At 57.3% G+C, this 16,940-nt stretch overlaps 32 non-coding genes across 32 annotated transcripts; all 32 read right to left on the bottom strand.

The window, feature by feature from the left end:
* Positions 1 to 91: 91 nt before the first annotated feature.
* LOC149850888 (5S ribosomal RNA) lies at positions 92 to 210 on the bottom strand. The gene has a single exon (XR_016426732.1). It is a non-coding gene; the product is annotated as a 5S ribosomal RNA (ribosomal RNA).
* A 423-nt stretch (positions 211 to 633) lies between these two features.
* On the bottom strand, positions 634 to 752 carry LOC149850887 (5S ribosomal RNA). The gene has a single exon (XR_016436460.1). It is a non-coding gene; the product is annotated as a 5S ribosomal RNA (ribosomal RNA).
* Positions 753 to 1,175: 423 nt separating this feature from the next.
* Positions 1,176 to 1,294, bottom strand: LOC149850886 (5S ribosomal RNA). Its single transcript, XR_016434060.1, has one exon. It is a non-coding gene; the product is annotated as a 5S ribosomal RNA (ribosomal RNA).
* A 422-nt stretch (positions 1,295 to 1,716) lies between these two features.
* On the bottom strand, positions 1,717 to 1,835 carry LOC149850885 (5S ribosomal RNA). The gene has a single exon (XR_016426853.1). It is a non-coding gene; the product is annotated as a 5S ribosomal RNA (ribosomal RNA).
* A 410-nt stretch (positions 1,836 to 2,245) lies between these two features.
* On the bottom strand, positions 2,246 to 2,364 carry LOC149850884 (5S ribosomal RNA). The gene has a single exon (XR_016435170.1). It is a non-coding gene; the product is annotated as a 5S ribosomal RNA (ribosomal RNA).
* A 422-nt stretch (positions 2,365 to 2,786) lies between these two features.
* On the bottom strand, positions 2,787 to 2,905 carry LOC149850883 (5S ribosomal RNA). Its single transcript, XR_016425774.1, has one exon. It is a non-coding gene; the product is annotated as a 5S ribosomal RNA (ribosomal RNA).
* Positions 2,906 to 3,328: 423 nt separating this feature from the next.
* Positions 3,329 to 3,447, bottom strand: LOC149850882 (5S ribosomal RNA). The gene has a single exon (XR_016433864.1). It is a non-coding gene; the product is annotated as a 5S ribosomal RNA (ribosomal RNA).
* A 423-nt stretch (positions 3,448 to 3,870) lies between these two features.
* Positions 3,871 to 3,989, bottom strand: LOC149850881 (5S ribosomal RNA). Its single transcript, XR_016426731.1, has one exon. It is a non-coding gene; the product is annotated as a 5S ribosomal RNA (ribosomal RNA).
* A 423-nt stretch (positions 3,990 to 4,412) lies between these two features.
* Positions 4,413 to 4,531, bottom strand: LOC149850880 (5S ribosomal RNA). Its single transcript, XR_016433863.1, has one exon. It is a non-coding gene; the product is annotated as a 5S ribosomal RNA (ribosomal RNA).
* A 423-nt stretch (positions 4,532 to 4,954) lies between these two features.
* On the bottom strand, positions 4,955 to 5,073 carry LOC149850879 (5S ribosomal RNA). The gene has a single exon (XR_016426727.1). It is a non-coding gene; the product is annotated as a 5S ribosomal RNA (ribosomal RNA).
* Positions 5,074 to 5,496: 423 nt separating this feature from the next.
* Positions 5,497 to 5,615, bottom strand: LOC149850878 (5S ribosomal RNA). The gene has a single exon (XR_016426095.1). It is a non-coding gene; the product is annotated as a 5S ribosomal RNA (ribosomal RNA).
* Positions 5,616 to 6,038: 423 nt separating this feature from the next.
* Positions 6,039 to 6,157, bottom strand: LOC149850877 (5S ribosomal RNA). Its single transcript, XR_016427222.1, has one exon. It is a non-coding gene; the product is annotated as a 5S ribosomal RNA (ribosomal RNA).
* Positions 6,158 to 6,579: 422 nt separating this feature from the next.
* Positions 6,580 to 6,698, bottom strand: LOC149850876 (5S ribosomal RNA). Its single transcript, XR_016425804.1, has one exon. It is a non-coding gene; the product is annotated as a 5S ribosomal RNA (ribosomal RNA).
* A 423-nt stretch (positions 6,699 to 7,121) lies between these two features.
* Positions 7,122 to 7,240, bottom strand: LOC149850875 (5S ribosomal RNA). Its single transcript, XR_016434055.1, has one exon. It is a non-coding gene; the product is annotated as a 5S ribosomal RNA (ribosomal RNA).
* Positions 7,241 to 7,662: 422 nt separating this feature from the next.
* LOC149850874 (5S ribosomal RNA) lies at positions 7,663 to 7,781 on the bottom strand. Its single transcript, XR_016426852.1, has one exon. It is a non-coding gene; the product is annotated as a 5S ribosomal RNA (ribosomal RNA).
* A 410-nt stretch (positions 7,782 to 8,191) lies between these two features.
* Positions 8,192 to 8,310, bottom strand: LOC149850873 (5S ribosomal RNA). Its single transcript, XR_016426887.1, has one exon. It is a non-coding gene; the product is annotated as a 5S ribosomal RNA (ribosomal RNA).
* Positions 8,311 to 8,701: 391 nt separating this feature from the next.
* LOC149850872 (5S ribosomal RNA) lies at positions 8,702 to 8,820 on the bottom strand. The gene has a single exon (XR_016425903.1). It is a non-coding gene; the product is annotated as a 5S ribosomal RNA (ribosomal RNA).
* Positions 8,821 to 9,230: 410 nt separating this feature from the next.
* Positions 9,231 to 9,349, bottom strand: LOC149850871 (5S ribosomal RNA). Its single transcript, XR_016426373.1, has one exon. It is a non-coding gene; the product is annotated as a 5S ribosomal RNA (ribosomal RNA).
* A 423-nt stretch (positions 9,350 to 9,772) lies between these two features.
* LOC149850870 (5S ribosomal RNA) lies at positions 9,773 to 9,891 on the bottom strand. Its single transcript, XR_016434097.1, has one exon. It is a non-coding gene; the product is annotated as a 5S ribosomal RNA (ribosomal RNA).
* A 422-nt stretch (positions 9,892 to 10,313) lies between these two features.
* On the bottom strand, positions 10,314 to 10,432 carry LOC149850869 (5S ribosomal RNA). The gene has a single exon (XR_016426725.1). It is a non-coding gene; the product is annotated as a 5S ribosomal RNA (ribosomal RNA).
* A 423-nt stretch (positions 10,433 to 10,855) lies between these two features.
* Positions 10,856 to 10,974, bottom strand: LOC149850868 (5S ribosomal RNA). Its single transcript, XR_016436449.1, has one exon. It is a non-coding gene; the product is annotated as a 5S ribosomal RNA (ribosomal RNA).
* Positions 10,975 to 11,397: 423 nt separating this feature from the next.
* Positions 11,398 to 11,516, bottom strand: LOC149850867 (5S ribosomal RNA). Its single transcript, XR_016434052.1, has one exon. It is a non-coding gene; the product is annotated as a 5S ribosomal RNA (ribosomal RNA).
* A 422-nt stretch (positions 11,517 to 11,938) lies between these two features.
* Positions 11,939 to 12,057, bottom strand: LOC149850866 (5S ribosomal RNA). Its single transcript, XR_016426849.1, has one exon. It is a non-coding gene; the product is annotated as a 5S ribosomal RNA (ribosomal RNA).
* A 410-nt stretch (positions 12,058 to 12,467) lies between these two features.
* Positions 12,468 to 12,586, bottom strand: LOC149850865 (5S ribosomal RNA). Its single transcript, XR_016426886.1, has one exon. It is a non-coding gene; the product is annotated as a 5S ribosomal RNA (ribosomal RNA).
* Positions 12,587 to 13,009: 423 nt separating this feature from the next.
* LOC149850864 (5S ribosomal RNA) lies at positions 13,010 to 13,128 on the bottom strand. Its single transcript, XR_016434941.1, has one exon. It is a non-coding gene; the product is annotated as a 5S ribosomal RNA (ribosomal RNA).
* A 423-nt stretch (positions 13,129 to 13,551) lies between these two features.
* LOC149850863 (5S ribosomal RNA) lies at positions 13,552 to 13,670 on the bottom strand. Its single transcript, XR_016434925.1, has one exon. It is a non-coding gene; the product is annotated as a 5S ribosomal RNA (ribosomal RNA).
* A 423-nt stretch (positions 13,671 to 14,093) lies between these two features.
* Positions 14,094 to 14,212, bottom strand: LOC149850862 (5S ribosomal RNA). The gene has a single exon (XR_016434910.1). It is a non-coding gene; the product is annotated as a 5S ribosomal RNA (ribosomal RNA).
* Positions 14,213 to 14,635: 423 nt separating this feature from the next.
* LOC149850861 (5S ribosomal RNA) lies at positions 14,636 to 14,754 on the bottom strand. Its single transcript, XR_016435932.1, has one exon. It is a non-coding gene; the product is annotated as a 5S ribosomal RNA (ribosomal RNA).
* Positions 14,755 to 15,176: 422 nt separating this feature from the next.
* Positions 15,177 to 15,295, bottom strand: LOC149850860 (5S ribosomal RNA). Its single transcript, XR_016434895.1, has one exon. It is a non-coding gene; the product is annotated as a 5S ribosomal RNA (ribosomal RNA).
* Positions 15,296 to 15,705: 410 nt separating this feature from the next.
* On the bottom strand, positions 15,706 to 15,824 carry LOC149850859 (5S ribosomal RNA). Its single transcript, XR_016435167.1, has one exon. It is a non-coding gene; the product is annotated as a 5S ribosomal RNA (ribosomal RNA).
* Positions 15,825 to 16,246: 422 nt separating this feature from the next.
* On the bottom strand, positions 16,247 to 16,365 carry LOC149850858 (5S ribosomal RNA). Its single transcript, XR_016426369.1, has one exon. It is a non-coding gene; the product is annotated as a 5S ribosomal RNA (ribosomal RNA).
* A 423-nt stretch (positions 16,366 to 16,788) lies between these two features.
* Positions 16,789 to 16,907, bottom strand: LOC149850857 (5S ribosomal RNA). Its single transcript, XR_016433862.1, has one exon. It is a non-coding gene; the product is annotated as a 5S ribosomal RNA (ribosomal RNA).
* Positions 16,908 to 16,940: the final 33 nt, after the last annotated feature.

The raw sequence follows: 16,940 nt of genomic DNA, 5'->3' as shown, positions 1-16,940 counted from the left end.
GACCTTGATGGATCAGATACGGTGTGTTGCGGTAAGTGAAAAGAAGGTCGGAGGTTGGTGCCGACGACAAAAAAGCGCCGAAGGTAAATAGAGAGTGCAACACGAGGACTTCCCAGGAGGTCACCCATTCCAGTACTACTCTCGCCCAAGCACGCTTAACTTCGGAGTTCTGATGGGATCCGGTGCTTTAGTGCTGGTATGATCGCACACGTTACATGTTGCGCGAAAAAATGCTCTAGTGCCTCACGCGGGAGCCGTGGGGGCCGCAACGCACGAACCGACTAGCCGTCATAGAAACGGCCCCGAAAAACGACTGAAACTAGCTTAAACGGCATCTGAAACGGTCCCGAACCGACTTCGTCTGTTCGCCATGTCGTAGCCAGCGGAACGAGCTTTCCGTGGCCACAAAAATCGCCGAATTCCGACATCGGCGTGCCAAGTTACGGTCCGGCGAGCCGGAACTGCTGCTTTTGTCGCACGCCGCGGCTCGTGTCGGGTGTCGGCGCTGCGGCGCGCAAGGCGAGGGTGAAAGGGAAGCAGAAGACCTCGATGGATCAGATACGGTGTGTTGCGGTAAGTGAAAAGAAGGTCGGAGGTTGGTGCCGACGACAAAAAAGCGTCGAAGGCAAAAAGAGAGTGCAACACGAGGACTTCCCAGGAGGTCACCCATCCCAGTACTACTCTCGCCCAAGCACGCTTAACTTCGGAGTTCTGATGGGATCCGGTTCTTTAGAACTGGTATGATCGCACCCGTTACACGTTGCGCGAAAAAATGCTCTTATGCCTCACGCGGGAGCCGTGGGGGCCGCAACGCACGAACCGACTAGCCGTCATAGAAACGACCCCGAAAAACGACCGAAACGAGCTTAAACGGCATCTGAAACGGTCCCGAACCGACTTCGTCTGTTCGTCACGTCGTAGCCAGCGGAACGTGCTTTCCGTGGCCAGGAAAATCGCCGAATTTCGACATCGGCGTGCCAAGTTACGGTCCGGCGAGCCGGAACTGCTGCTTTTGTCGCACGCCGCGGCTCGTGTCGGGTGCCGGCGCTGCGGCGCGCAAGGCGAGGGTGAAAGGGAAGCAGAAGACCTCGATGGATCAGATACGGTGTGTTGCGGGAAGTGAAAAGAAGGTCGGAGGTTGGTGCCGACGACAAAAAAGCGCCGAAGGCAAAAAGAGAGTGCAACACGAGGACTTCCCAGGAGGTCACCCATCCCAGTACTACTCTCGCCCAAGCACGCTTAACTTTGGAGTTCTGATGGAATCCGGTGCTTTAGTGCTGGTATGATCGCACCCGTTACATGTTGCGAGAAAAAATGCTCTTATGCCTCACGCGGGAGCCGTGGGGGCCGCAACGCACAAACCGACTAGCCGTCATAGAAACGCCCCGAAAAACGCCCGAAACGAGCTTAAACGGCATCTGAAACGGTCCCGAACCGACTTCGTCTGTTCGTCACGTCGTAGCCAGCGGAACGTGCTTTCCGTGGCCAGGAAAATCGCCGAATTTCGACATCGGCGTGCCAAGTTACGGTCCGGCGAGCCAAAACTGCTGCGTTTGTCGCACGCCGCGGCTCGTGTCGGGTGCCGGCGCTGCGGCGCGCAAGGCGAGGGTGAAAGGGAAGCAGAAGACCTCGATGGATCAGATACGGTGTGTTGCGGGAAGTGAAAAGAAGGTCGGAGGTTGGTGCCGACGACAAAAAAGCGCCGAAGGCAAAAAGAGAGTGCAACACGAGGACTTCCCAGGAGGTCACCCATGCCAGTACTACTCTCGCCCAAGCACGCTTAACTTCGGAGTTCTGATGGGATCCGGTGCTTTAGTGCTGGTATGATCGCACCCGTTACATGTTGCGCGAAAAAATGCTCTTATGCCTCACGCGGGAGCCGTGGGGGCCGCAACGCACAAACCGACTAGCCGTCATAGAAACGCCCGAAATGAGCTTAAACGGCATCTGAAACGGTCCCGAACCGACTTCGTCTGTTCGTCACGTCGTAGCCAGCGGAACGAGCTTTCCGTGGCCAGGAAAATCGCCGAATTTCGACATCGGCGTGCCAAGTTACGGTCCGGAGAGCCGGAACTGCTGCGTTTGTCGCACGCCGCGGCTCGTGTCGGGTGCGGGCGCTGCGGCGCGCAAAGCGAGGGTGAAAGGGAAGCAGAAGACCTCGATGGATCAGATACGGTGTGTTGCGGTAAGTGAAAAGAAGGTCGGAGGTTGGTGCCGACGACAAAAAAGCGCCGAAGGCAAAAAGAGAGTGCAACACGAGGACTTCCCAGGAGGTCACCCATCCCAGTACTACTCTCGCCCAAGCACGCTTAACTTCAGAGTTCTGATGGGATCCGGTGCTTTAGTGCTAGTGTGATCGCACCCGTTACATGTTGCGCGAAAAAATGCTCTTATGCCTCACGCGGGAGCCGTGGGGGCCGCAACGCACGAACCGACTAGCCGTCATAAAAACGGCCCCGAAAAACGCCCGAAATGAGCTTAAACGGCATCTGAAACGGTCCCGAACCGACTTCGTCTGTTCGTCACGTCGTAGCCAGCGGAACGAGCTTTCCGTGGCCAGGAAAATCGCCGAATTTCGACATCGGCGTGCCAAGTTACGGTCCGGCGAGCCAGAACTGCTGCTTTTGTCGCACGCCGCGGCTCGTGTCGGGTGCCGGCGCTGCGGCGTGCAAGGCGAGGGTGAAAGGGAAGCAGAAGACCTCGATGGATCAGATACGGTGTGTTGCGGGAAGTGAAAAGAAGGTCGGAGGTTGGTGCCGACGATAAAAAGCGCCGAAGGCAAAAAGAGAGTGCAACACGAGGACTTCCCAGGAGGTCACCCATCCCAGTACTACTCTCGCCCAAGCACGCTTAACTTCAGAGTTCTAATGGGATCCGGTGCTTTAGTGCTAGTGTGATCGCACCCGTTACATGTTGCGCGAAAAAATGCTCTTATGCCTCACGCGGGAGCCGTGGGGGCCGCAACGCACGAACCGACTAGCCGTCATAAAAACGGCCCCGAAAAACGCTCGAAATGAGCTTAAACGGCATCCGAAACGGTCCCGAACCGACTTCGTCTGTTCGCCACGTCGTAGCCAGCGGAACGAGCTTTCCGTGGCCACGAAAATCGCCGAATTCCGACATCGGTGTGCCAAGTTACAGTCCGGAGAGCCGGAACTGCTGCTTTTGTCGCACGCCGCGGCTCGTGTCGGGTGCGGGCGCTGCGGCGCGCAAGGCGAGGGTGAAAGGGAAGCAGAAGACCTTGATGGATCAGATACGGTGTGTTGCGGTAAGTGAAAAGAAGGTCGGAGGTTGGTGCCGACGACAAAAAAGCGCCGAAGGTAAATAGAGAGTGCAACACGAGGACTTCCCAGGAGGTCACCCATTCCAGTACTACTCTCGCCCAAGCACGCTTAACTTCGGAGTTCTGATGGGATCCGGTGCTTTAGTGCTGCTATGATCGCACACGTTACATGTTGCGCGAAAAAATGCTCTTATGCCTCACGCGGGAGCCGTGGGGGCCGCAACGCACGAACCGACTAGCCGTCATAGAAACGGCCCCGAAAAACGACTGAAACTAGCTTAAACGGCATCCGAAACGGTCCCGAACCGACTTCGTCTGTTCGCCACGTCGTAGCCAGCGGAACGAGCTTTCCGTGGCCACGAAAATCGCCGAATTCCGACATCGGTGTGCCAAGTTACAGTCCGGAGAGCCGGAACTGCTGCTTTTGTCGCACGCCGCGGCTCGTGTCGGGTGCGGGCGCTGCGGCGCGCAAGGCGAGGGTGAAAGGGAAGCAGAAGACCTTGATGGATCAGATACGGTGTGTTGCGGTAAGTGAAAAGAAGGTCGGAGGTTGGTGCCGACGACAAAAAAGCGCCGAAGGTAAATAGAGAGTGCAACACGAGGACTTCCCAGGAGGTCACCCATTCCAGTACTACTCTCGCCCAAGCACGCTTAACTTCGGAGTTCTGATGGGATCCGGTGCTTTAGTGCTGGTATGATCGCACACGTTACATGTTGCGCTAAAAAATGCTCTTATGCCTCACGCGGGAGCCGTGGGGGCCGCAACGCACGAACCGACTAGCCGTCATAGAAACGGCCCCGAAAAATGACTGAAACTAGCTTACACGGCATCCGAAACGGTCCCGAACCGACTTCGTCTGTTCGCCACGTCGTAGCCAGCGGAACGAGCTTTCCGTGGCCACGAAAATCGCCGAATTCCGACATCGGTGTGCCAAGTTACAGTCCGGAGAGCCGGAACTGCTGCTTTTGTCGCACGCCGCGGCTCGTGTCGGGTGCGGGCGCTGCGGCGCGCAAGGCGAGGGTGAAAGGGAAGCAGAAGACCTTGATGGATCAGATACGGTGTGTTGCGGTAAGTGAAAAGAAGGTCGGAGGTTGGTGCCGACGACAAAAAAGCGCCGAAGGTAAATAGAGAGTGCAACACGAGGACTTCCCAGGAGGTCACCCATTCCAGTACTACTCTCGCCCAAGCACGCTTAACTTCGGAGTTCTGATGGGATCCGGTGCTTTAGTGCTGCTATGATCGCACACGTTACATGTTGCGCGAAAAAATGCTCTTATGCCTCACGCGGGAGCCGTGGGGGCCGCAACGCACGAACCGACTAGCCGTCATAGAAACGGCCCCGAAAAACGACTGAAACTAGCTTAAACGGCATCCGAAACGGTCCCGAACCGACTTCGTCTGTTCGCCACGTCGTAGCCAGCGGAACGAGCTTTCCGTGGCCACGAAAATCGCCGAATTCCGACATCGGTGTGCCAAGTTACAGTCCGGAGAGCCGGAACTGCTGCTTTTGTCGCACGCCGCGGCTCGTGTCGGGTGCGGGCGCTGCGGCGCGCAAGGCGAGGGTGAAAGGGAAGCAGAAGACCTTGATGGATCAGATACGGTGTGTTGCGGTAAGTGAAAAGAAGGTCGGAGGTTGGTGCCGACGACAAAAAAGCGCCGAAGGTAAATAGAGAGTGCAACACGAGGACTTCCCAGGAGGTCACCCATTCCAGTACTACTCTCGCCCAAGCACGCTTAACTTCGGAGTTCTGATGGGATCCGGTGCTTTAGTGCTGGTATGATCGCACACGTTACATGTTGCGCGAAAAAATGCTCTTATGCCTCACGCGGGAGCCGTGGGGGCCGCAACGCACGAACCGACTAGCCGTCATAGAAACGGCCCCGAAAAATGACTGAAACTAGCTTACACGGCATCCGAAATGGTCCCGAACCGACTTCGTCTGTTCGCCACGTCGTAGCCAGCGGAACGAGCTTTCCGTGGCCACAAAAATCGCCGAATTCCGACATCGGCGTGCCAAGTTACGGTCCGGCGAGCCGGAACTGCTGCTTTTGTCGCACGCCGCGGCTCGTGTCGGGTGTCGGCGCTGCGGCGCGCAAGGCGAGGGTGAAAGGGAAGCAGAAGACCTCGATGGATCAGATACGGTGTGTTGCGGTAAGTGAAAAGAACGTCGGAGGTTGGTGCCGACCACAAAAAAGCGTCGAAGGCAAAAAGAGAGTGCAACACGAGGACTTCCCAGGAGGTCACCCATCCCAGTACTACTCTCGCCCAAGCACGCTTAACTTCGAAGTTCTGATGGGATCCGGTTCTTTAGAACTGGTATGATCGCACCCGTTACATGTTGCGCGAAAAAATGCTCTTATGCCTCACGCGGGAGCCGTGGGGGCCGCAACGCACGAACCGACTAGCCGTCATAGAAACGACCCCGAAAAACGACCGAAACGAGCTTAAACGGCATCCGAAACGGTCCCGAACCGACTTTGTCTGTTAGCCACGTCGTAGCCAGCGGAACGAGCTTTCCGTGGCCACGAAAATCGCCGAATTCCGACATCGGCGTGCCAAGTTACGGTCCGGAGAGCCGGAACTGCTGCTTTTGTCGCACGCCGCGGCTCGTGTCGGGTGCCGGCGCTGCGGCGCGCAAGGCGAGGGTGAAAGGGAAGCAGAAGACCTCGATGGATCAGATACGGTGTGTTGCGGGAAGTGAAAAGAAGGTCGGAGGTTGGTGCCGACGACAAAAAAGCGCCGAAGGCAAAAAGAGAGTGCAACACGAGGACTTCCCAGGAGGTCACCCATCCCAGTACTACTCTCGCCCAAGCACGCTTAACTTCGGAGTTCTAATGGAATCCGGTGCTTTAGTGCTGGTATGATCGCACCCGTTACATGTTGCGCGAAAAAATGCTCTTATGCCTCACGCGGGAGCCGTGGGGGCCGCAACGCACAAACCGACTAGCCGTCATAGAAACGCCCCGAAAAACGCCCGAAACGAGCTTAAACGGCATCTGAAACGGTCCCGAACCGACTTCGTCTGTTCGTGACGTCGTAGCCAGCGGAACGTGCTTTCCGTGGCCAGGAAAATCGCCGAATTTCGACATCGGCGTGCCAAGTTACGGTCCGGCGAGCCGGAACTGCTGCGTTTGTCGCACGCCGCGGCTCGTGTCGGGTGTCGGCGCTGCGGCGCGCAAGGCGAGGGTGAAAGGGAAGCAGAAGACCTCGATGGATCAGATACGGTGTGTTGCGGTAAGTGAAAAGAAGGTCGGAGGTTGGTGCCGACGACAAAAAAGCGTCGAAGGCAAAAAGAGAGTGCAACACGAGGACTTCCCAGGAGGTCACCCATCCCAGTACTACTCTCGCCCAAGCACGCTTAAGTTCGGAGTTCTGATGGGATCCGGTTCTTTAGAACTGGTATGATCGCACCCGTTACACGTTGCGCGAAAAAATGCTCTTATGCCTCACGCGGGAGCCGTGGGGGCCGCAACGCACGAACCGACTAGCCGTCATAGAAACGACCCCGAAAAACGACCGAAACGAGCTTAAACGGCATTCGAAACGGTCCCGAACCGACTTTGTCTGTTCGCCACGTCGTAGCCAGCGGAGCGAGCTTTCCGTGGCCACGAAAATCGCCGAATTCCGACATCGGCGTGCCAAGTTACGGTCCGGAGAGCCGGAACTGCTGCTTTTGTCGCACGCCGCGGCTCGTGTCGGGTGCCGGCGCTGCGGCGCGCAAGGCGAGGGTGAAAGGGAAGCAGAAGACCTCGATGGATCAGATACGGTGTGTTGCGGGAAGTGAAAAGAAGGTCGGAGGTTGGTGCCGACGACAAAAAAGCGCCGAAGGCAAAAAGAGAGTGCAACACGAGGACTTCCCAGGAGGTCACCCATCCCAGTACTACTCTCGCCCAAGCACGCTTAACTTTGGAGTTCTGATGGAATCCGGTGCTTTAGTGCTGGTATGATCGCACCCGTTACATGTTGCGAGAAAAAATGCTCTTATGCCTCACGCGGGAGCCGTGGGGGCCGCAACGCACAAACCGACTAGCCGTCATAGAAACGCCCCGAAAAACGCCCGAAACGAGCTTAAACGGCATCTGAAACGGTCCCGAACCGACTTCGTCTGTTCGTCACGTCGTAGCCAGCGGAACGTGCTTTCCGTGGCCAGGAAAATCGCCGAATTTCGACATCGGCGTGCCAAGTTACGGTCCGGCGAGCCAAAACTGCTGCGTTTGTCGCACGCCGCGGCTCGTGTCGGGTGCCGGCGCTGCGGCGCGCAAGGCGAGGGTGAAAGGGAAGCAGAAGACCTCGATGGATCAGATACGGTGTGTTGCGGGAAGTGAAAAGAAGGTCGGAGGTTGGTGCCGACGACAAAAAAGCGCCGAAGGCAAAAAGAGAGTGCAACACGAGGACTTCCCAGGAGGTCACCCATGCCAGTACTACTCTCGCCCAAGCACGCTTAACTTCGGAGTTCTGATGGGATCCGGTGCTTTAGTGCTGGTATGATCGCACCCGTTACATGTTGCGCGAAAAAATGCTCTTATGCCTCACGCGGGAGCCGTGGGGGCCGCAACGCACAAACCGACTAGCCGTCATAGAAACGCCCGAAATGAGCTTAAACGGCATCTGAAACGGTCCCGAACCGACTTTGTCTGTTCGTCACGTCGTAGCCAGCGGAACGAGCTTTCCGTGGCCAGGAAAATCGCCGAATTTCGACATCGGCGTGCCAAGTTACGGTCCGGAGAGCCGGAACTGCTGCGTTTGTCGCACGCCGCGGCTCGTGTCGGGTGCGGGCGCTGCGGCGCGCAAGGCGAGGGTGAAAGGGAAGCAGAAGACCTCGATGGATCAGATACGGTGTGTTGCGGTAAGTGAAAAGAAGGTCGGAGGTTGGTGCCGACGACAAAAAAGCGCCGAAGGCAAAAAGAGAGTGCAACACGAGGACTTCCCAGGAGGTCACCCATCCCAGTACTACTCTCGCCCAAGCACGCTTAACTTCAGAGTTCTGATGGGATCCGGTGCTTTAGTGCTGGTATGATCGCACCCGTTACATGTTGCGCGAAAAAATGCTCTTATGCCTCACGCGGGAGCCGTGGGGGCCGCAACGCATGAACCGACTAGCCGTCATAGAAACGGCCTCCGAAACAGTCCCGAACCGACTTCGTCTGTTCGCCACGTCGTAGCCAGCGAAACGAGCTTTCAGTGGCCACGAAAATCGCCGAATTCCGACATCGGCGTGCCAAGTTACGGTCTGGCGAGCCGGAACTGCTGCGTTTGTCGCACGCCGCGGCTCCTGTCGGGTGCCGGCGCTGCGGCGCGCAAGGCGAGGGTGAAAGGGAAGCAGAAGACCTCGATGGATCAGATACGGTGTGTTGCGGGAAGTGAAAAGAAGGTCGGAGGTTGGTGCCGACGACAAAAAAGCGCCGAAGGCAAAAAGAGAGTGCAACACAAGGACTTCCCAGGAGGTCACCCATCCCAGTACTACTCTCGCTCAAGCACGCTTAACTTCAGAGTTCTAATGGGATCCGGTGCTTTAATGCTGGTATGATCGCACCCGTTACATGTTGCGCGAAAAAATGCTCTTATGCCTCACGCGGGAGCCGTGGGGGCCGCAACGCACAAACCGACTAGTCATCATAGAAACGCCCGAAATGAGCTTAAACGGCATCTAAAACGGTCCCGAACCGACTTCGTCTGTTCGTCACGTCGTAGCCAGCGGAACGAGCTTTCCGTGGCCAGGAAAATCGCCGAATTTCGACATCGGCGTGCCAAGTTACGGTCTGGCGAGCCGGAACTGCTGCGTTTGTCGCACGCCGCGGCTCGTGTCGGGTGCCGGCGCTGCGGCGCGCAAGGCGAGGGTGAAAGGGAAGCAGAAGACCTCGATGGATCAGATACGGTGTGTTGCGGGAAGTGAAAAGAAGGTCGGAGGTTGGTGCCGACGACAAAAAAGCGCCGAAGGCAAAAAGAGAGTGCAACACGAGGACTTCCCAGGAGGTCACCCATCCCAGTACTACTGTCGCCCAAGCACGCTTAACTTCAGAGTTCTGATGGGATCCGGTGCTTTAGTGCTAGTGTGATCGCACCCGTTACATGTTGCGCGAAAAAATGCTCTTATGCCTCACGCGGGAGCCGTGGGGGCCGCAACGCACGAACCGACTAGCCGTCATAAAAACGGCCCCGAAAAACGCCCGAAATGAGCTTAAACGGCATCCGAAACGGTCCCGAACCGACTTCGTCTGTTCGTCACGTCGTAGCCAGCGGAACGTGCTTTCCGTGGGCAGGAAAATCGCCGAATTTCGACATCGGCGTGCCAAGTTACGGTCCGGCGAGCCGGAACTGCTGCGTTTGTCGCACGCCGCGGCTCGTGTCGGGTGCCAGCGCTGCGGCGCGCAAGGCGAGGGTGAAAGGGAAGCAGAAGACCTCGATGGATCAGATACGGTGTGTTGCGGGAAGTGAAAAGAAGGTCGGAGGTTGGTGCCGACGACAAAAAAGCGCCGAAGGCAAAAAGAGAGTGCAACACAAGGACTTCCCAGGAGGTCACCCATCCCAGTACTACTCTCGCTCAAGCACGCTTAACTTCAGAGTTCTGATGGGATCTGGTGCTTTAGTGCTGGTATGATCGCACCCGTTACATATTGCGCGAAAAAATGCTCTTATGCCTCACGCGGGAGCCGTGGGGGCCGCAACGCACGAACCGACTAGCTGTCATAAAAACGGCCCCGAAAAACGCCCGAAACTAGCTTAAACGGCATCCGAAACGGTCCTGAACCGACTTTGTCTGTTCGTACGTCGTAGCCAGCGGAACGAGCTTTCCGTGGCCACGAAAATCATCGAATTTCGACATCGGCGTGCCAAGTTACAGTCCGGAGAGCCGGAACTGCTGCTTTTGTCGCACGCCGCGGCTCGTGTCGGGTGCGGGCGCTGCGGCGCGCAAGGCGAGGGTGAAAGGGAAGCAGAAGACCTTGATGGATCAGATACGGTGTGTTGCGGTAAGTGAAAAGAAGGTCGGAGGTTGGTGCCGACGACAAAAAAGCGCCGAAGGTAAATAGAGAGTGCAACACGAGGACTTCCCAGGAGGTCACCCATTCCAGTACTACTCTCGCCCAAGCACGCTTAACTTCGGAGTTCTGATGGGATCCGGTGCTTTAGTGCTGGTATGATCGCACACGTTACATGTTGCGCGAAAAAATGCTCTAGTGCCTCACGCGGGAGCCGTGGGGGCCGCAACGCACGAACCGACTAGCCGTCATAGAAACGGCCCCGAAAAACGACTGAAACTAGCTTAAACGGCATCCGAAACGGTCCCGAACCGACTTCGTCTGTTCGCCATGTCGTAGCCAGCGGAACGAGCTTTCCGTGGCCACAAAAATCGCCGAATTCCGACATCGGCGTGCCAAGTTACGGTCCGGCGAGCCGGAACTGCTGCTTTTGTCGCACGCCGCGGCTCGTGTCGGGTGTCGGCGCTGCGGCGCGCAAGGCGAGGGTGAAAGGGAAGCAGAAGACCTCGATGGATCAGATACGGTGTGTTGCGGTAAGTGAAAAGAAGGTCGGAGGTTGGTGCCGACGACAAAAAAGCGTCGAAGGCAAAAAGAGAGTGCAACACGAGGACTTCCCAGGAGGTCACCCATCCCAGTACTACTCTCGCCCAAGCACGCTTAACTTCGGAGTTCTGATGGGATCCGGTTCTTTAGAACTGGTATGATCGCACCCGTTACACGTTGCGCGAAAAAATGCTCTTATGCCTCACGCGGGAGCCGTGGGGGCCGCAACGCACGAACCGACTAGCCGTCATAGAAACGACCCCGAAAAACGACCGAAACGAGCTTAAACGGCATCTGAAACGGTCCCGAACCGACTTCGTCTGTTCGTCACGTCGTAGCCAGCGGAACGTGCTTTCCGTGGCCAGGAAAATCGCCGAATTTCGACATCGGCGTGCCAAGTTACGGTCCGGCGAGCCGGAACTGCTGCTTTTGTCGCACGCCGCGGCTCGTGTCGGGTGCCGGCGCTGCGGCGCGCAAGGCGAGGGTGAAAGGGAAGCAGAAGACCTCGATGGATCAGATACGGTGTGTTGCGGGAAGTGAAAAGAAGGTCGGAGGTTGGTGCCGACGACAAAAAAGCGCCGAAGGCAAAAAGAGAGTGCAACACGAGGACTTCCCAGGAGGTCACCCATCCCAGTACTACTCTCGCCCAAGCACGCTTAACTTTGGAGTTCTGATGGAATCCGGTGCTTTAGTGCTGGTATGATCGCACCCGTTACATGTTGCGAGAAAAAATGCTCTTATGCCTCACGCGGGAGCCGTGGGGGCCGCAACGCACAAACCGACTAGCCGTCATAGAAACGCCCCGAAAAACGCCCGAAACGAGCTTAAACGGCATCTGAAACGGTCCCGAACCGACTTCGTCTGTTCGTCACGTCGTAGCCAGCGGAACGTGCTTTCCGTGGCCAGGAAAATCGCCGAATTTCGACATCGGCGTGCCAAGTTACGGTCCGGCGAGCCAAAACTGCTGCGTTTGTCGCACGCCGCGGCTCGTGTCGGGTGCCGGCGCTGCGGCGCGCAAGGCGAGGGTGAAAGGGAAGCAGAAGACCTCGATGGATCAGATACGGTGTGTTGCGGGAAGTGAAAAGAAGGTCGGAGGTTGGTGCCGACGACAAAAAAGCGCCGAAGGCAAAAAGAGAGTGCAACACGAGGACTTCCCAGGAGGTCACCCATGCCAGTACTACTCTCGCCCAAGCACGCTTAACTTCGGAGTTCTGATGGGATCCGGTGCTTTAGTGCTGGTATGATCGCACCCGTTACATGTTGCGCGAAAAAATGCTCTTATGCCTCACGCGGGAGCCGTGGGGGCCGCAACGCACAAACCGACTAGCCGTCATAGAAACGCCCGAAATGAGCTTAAACGGCATCTGAAACGGTCCCGAACCGACTTCGTCTGTTCGTCACGTCGTAGCCAGCGGAACGAGCTTTCCGTGGCCAGGAAAATCGCCGAATTTCGACATCGGCGTGCCAAGTTACGGTCCGGAGAGCCGGAACTGCTGCGTTTGTCGCACGCCGCGGCTCGTGTCGGGTGCGGGCGCTGCGGCGCGCAAAGCGAGGGTGAAAGGGAAGCAGAAGACCTCGATGGATCAGATACGGTGTGTTGCGGTAAGTGAAAAGAAGGTCGGAGGTTGGTGCCGACGACAAAAAAGCGCCGAAGGCAAAAAGAGAGTGCAACACGAGGACTTCCCAGGAGGTCACCCATCCCAGTACTACTCTCGCCCAAGCACGCTTAACTTCAGAGTTCTGATGGGATCCGGTGCTTTAGTGCTGGTATGATCGCACCCGTTACATGTTGCGCGAAAAAATGCTCTTATGCCTCACGCGGGCGCCGTGGGGGCCGCAACGCACAAACCGACTAGCCGTCATAGAAACGGCCCCGAAAAATGCCCGAAACGAGCTTAAACGGCATCTGAAACGGTCCCGAACCGACTTCGTCTGTTCGCCACGTCGTAGCCAGTGGAACGAGCTTTCCGTGGCCACCAAAATCGCCGAATTCCGACATCGGCGTGCCAAGTTACGGTCCGGCGACCCGGAACTGCTGCGTTTGTCGCACGCCGCGGCTCGTGTCGGGTGCTGGCGCTGCGGCGCGCAAGGCGAGGGTGAAAGGGAAGCAGAAGACCTCGATGGATCAGATACGGTGTGTTGCGGGAAGTGAAAAGAAGGTCGGAGGTTGGTGCCGACGACAAAAAAGTGCCGAAGGCAAAAAGAGAGTGCAACACGAGGACTTCCCAGGAGGTCACCCATCCCAGTACTACTCTCGCCCAAGCACGCTTAACTTCGGAGTTCTGATGGGATCCGGTGCTTTAGTGCTGGTATGATCGCACCCGTTACATGTTGCGCGAAAAAATGCTCTTATGCCTCACGCGGGAGCCGTGGGGGCCGCAACGCACGAACCAACTAGCCGTCATAGAAACGGCCCCGAAAAACGCTCGAAACGAGCTTAAACGGCATCCGAAACGGTCCCGAACCAACTTCGTCTGTTCGCCACGTCGTAGCCAGCGGAACGAGCTTTCCGTGGCCACGAAAATCGCCGAATTCCGACATCGGCGTGCCAAGTTACGGTCCGGCGACCCGGAACTGCTGCGTTTGTCGCACGCCGCGGCTCGTGTCGGGTGCCGGCGCTGCGGCGCGCAAGGCGAGGGTGAAAGGGAAGCAGAAGACCTCGATGGATCAGATACGGTGTGTTGCGGGAAGTGAAAAGAAGGTCGAAGGTTGGTGCCGACGACAAAAAAGCGCCGAAGGCAAAAAGAGAGTGCAACACGAGGACTTCCCAGGAGGTCACCCATCCCAGTACTACTCTCGCCCAAGCACGCTTAACTTCGGAGTTCTGATGGGATCCGGTGCTTTAGTGCTGGTATGATCGCACCCGTTACATGTTGCGCGAAAAAATGCTCTTATGCCTCACGCGGGAGCCGTGGGGGCCGCAACGCACGAACCGACTAGCCGTCATAGAAACGGCCCCGAAAAATGCCCGAAACGAGCTTAAACGGCATCCGAAACGGTCCCGAACCAACTTCGTCTGTTCGCCACGTCGTAGCCAGCGGAACGAGCTTTCCGTGGCCACGAAAATCGCCGAATTCCGACATCGGCGTGCCAAGTTACGGTCCGGCGACCCGGAACTGCTGCGTTTGTCGCACGCCGCGGCTCGTGTCGGGTGCCGGCGCTGCGGCGCGCAAGGCGAGGGTGAAAGGGAAGCAGAAGACCTCGATGGATCAGATACGGTGTGTTGCGGGAAGTGAAAAGAAGGTCGAAGGTTGGTGCCGACGACAAAAAAGCGCCGAAGGCAAAAAGAGAGTGCAACACGAGGACTTCCCAGGAGGTCACCCATCCCAGTACTACTCTCGCCCAAGCACGCTTAACTTCGGAGTTCTGATGGGATCCGGTGCTTTAGTGCTGGTATGATCGCACCCGTTACATGTTGCGCGAAAAAATTCTCTTATGCCTCACGCGGGAGCCGTGGGGGCCGCAACGCACGAACCGACTAGCCGTCATAGAAACGGCCCCGAAAAACGCCCGAAACGAGCTTAAACGGCATCCGAAACGGTCCCGAACCGACTTCGTCTGTTCGCCACGTCGTAGCCAGCGGAACGAGCTTTCCGTGGCCACGAAAATCGCCGAATTCCGACATCGGCGTGCCAAGTTACGGTCCGGCGACCCGGAACTGCTGCGTTTGTCGCACGCCGCGGCTCGTGTCGGGTGCCGGCGCTGCGGCGCGCAAGGCGAGGGTGAAAGGGAAGCAGAAGACCTCGATGGATCAGATACGGTGTGTTGCGGGAAGTGAAAAGAAGGTCGAAGGTTGGTGTCGACGACAAAAAAGCGCCGAAGGCAAAAAAAGAGTGCAACACGAGGACTTCCCAGGAGGTCACCCATCCCAGTACTACTCTCGCCCAAGCACGCTTAACTTCGGAGTTCTGATGGGATCCGGTGCTTTAGTGCTGGTATGATTGCACCCGTTATTGTTGCGCGAAAAAATGCTCTTATGCCTCACGCGGGAGCCGTGGGGGCCGCAACGCACGAACCGACTAGCCGTCATAGAAACGGCCCCGAAAAACGCCCGAAACGAGCTTAAACGGCATCCGAAACGTTCCCGAACCGACTTTGTCTGTTCGCCACGTCGTAGCCAGCGGAACGAGCTTTCCGTGGCCACGAAAATCGCCGAATTCCGACATCGGCGTGCCAAGTTACGGTCCGACGACCCGGAACTGCTGCGTTTGTCGCACGCCGCGGCTCGTGTCGGGTGCCGGCGCTGCGGCGCGCAAGGCGAGGGTGAAAGGGAAGCAGAAGACCTCGATGGATCAGATACAGTGTGTTGCGGGAAGTGAAAAGAAGGTCGGAGGTTGGTGCCGACGACAAAAAAGCGCCGAAGGCAAAAAGAGAGTGCAACACGAGGACTTCCCAGGAGGTCACCCATCCCAGTACTACTCTCGCCCAAGCACGCTTAACTTCGGAGTTCTGATGGGATCCGGTGCTTTAGTGCTGGTATGATCGCACCCGTTACATGTTGCGCGAAAAAATGCTCTTATGCCTCACGCGGGAGCCGTGGGGGCCGCAACGCACAAACCGACTAGCCGTCATAGAAACGCCCGAAATGAGCTTATACGGCATCTGAAACGGTCCCGAACCGACTTCGTCTGTTCGTCACGTCGTAGCCAGCGGAACGAGCTTTTCGTGGCCAGGAAAATCGCCGAATTTCGACATCGGCGTGCCAAGTTACGGTCCGGCGAGCCGGAACTGCTGCGTTTGTCGCACGCCGCGGCTCGTGTCGGGTGCCGGCGCTGCGGCGCGCAAGGCGAGGGTGAAAGGGAAGCAGAAGACCTCGATGGATCAGATACGGTGTGTTGCGGGAAGTGAAAAGAAGGTCGGAGGTTGGTGCCGACGACAAAAAAGCGCCGAAGGCAAAAAGAGAGTGCAACACGAGGACTTCCCAGGAGGTCACCCATCCCAGTACTACTCTCGCCCAAGCACGCTTAACTTCAGAGTTCTGATGGGATCCGGTGCTTTAGTGCTAGTGTGATCGCACCCGTTACATGTTGCGCGAAAAAATGCTCTTATGCCTCACGCGGGAGCCGTGGGGGCCGCAACGCACGAACCGACTAGCCGTCATAAAAACGGCCCCGAAAAACGCCCGAAATGAGCTTAAACGGCATCTGAAACGGTCCCGAACCGACTTCGTCTGTTCGTCACGTCGTAGCCAGCGGAACGAGCTTTCCGTGGCCAGGAAAATCGCCGAATTTCGACATCGGCGTGCCAAGTTACGGTCCGGCGAGCCAGAACTGCTGCTTTTGTCGCACGCCGCGGCTCGTGTCGGGTGCCGGCGCTGCGGCGTGCAAGGCGAGGGTGAAAGGGAAGCAGAAGACCTCGATGGATCAGATACGGTGTGTTGCGGGAAGTGAAAAGAAGGTCGGAGGTTGGTGCCGACGATAAAAAGCGCCGAAGGCAAAAAAAGAGTGCAACACGAGGACTTCCCAGGAGGTCACCCATCCCAGTACTACTCTGGCCCAAGCACGCTTAACTTCAGAGTTCTAATGGGATCCGGTGCTTTAGTGCTAGTGTGATCGCACCCGTTACATGTTGCGCGAAAAAATGCTCTTATGCCTCACGCGGGAGCCGTGGGGGCCGCAACGCACGAACCGACTAGCCGTCATAAAAACGGCCCCGAAAAACGCCCGAAATGAGCTTAAACGGCATCCGAAACGGTCCCGAACCGACTTCGTCTGTTCGCCACGTCGTAGCCAGCGGAACGAGCTTTCCGTGGCCACGAAAATCGCCGAATTCCGACATCGGTGTGCCAAGTTACAGTCCGGAGAGCCGGAACTGCTGCTTTTGTCGCACGCCGCGGCTCGTGTCGGGTGCGGGCGCTGCGGCGCGCAAGGCGAGGGTGAAAGGGAAGCAGAAGACCTTGATGGATCAGATACGGTGTGTTGCGGTAAGTGAAAAGAAGGTCGGAGGTTGGTGCCGACGACAAAAAAGCGCCGAAGGTAAATAGAGAGTGCAACACGAGGACTTCCCAGGAGGTCACCCATTCCAGTACTACTCTCGCCCAAGCACGCTTAACTTCGGAGTTCTGATGGGATCCGGTGCTTTAGTGCTGCTATGATCGCACACGTTACATGTTGCGCGAAAAAATGCTCTTATGCC

Source organism: Nuphar pumila, chromosome 1 (assembly GCF_984573655.1).
Source record: "Nuphar pumila chromosome 1, dmNupPumi1.hap1.1, whole genome shotgun sequence".
NCBI lineage: Eukaryota > Viridiplantae > Streptophyta > Magnoliopsida > Nymphaeales > Nymphaeaceae > Nuphar > Nuphar pumila.
The sequence above is the reverse complement of the archived record's forward strand: the minus strand, read 5'-3'. Positions and strand labels throughout refer to the sequence as shown.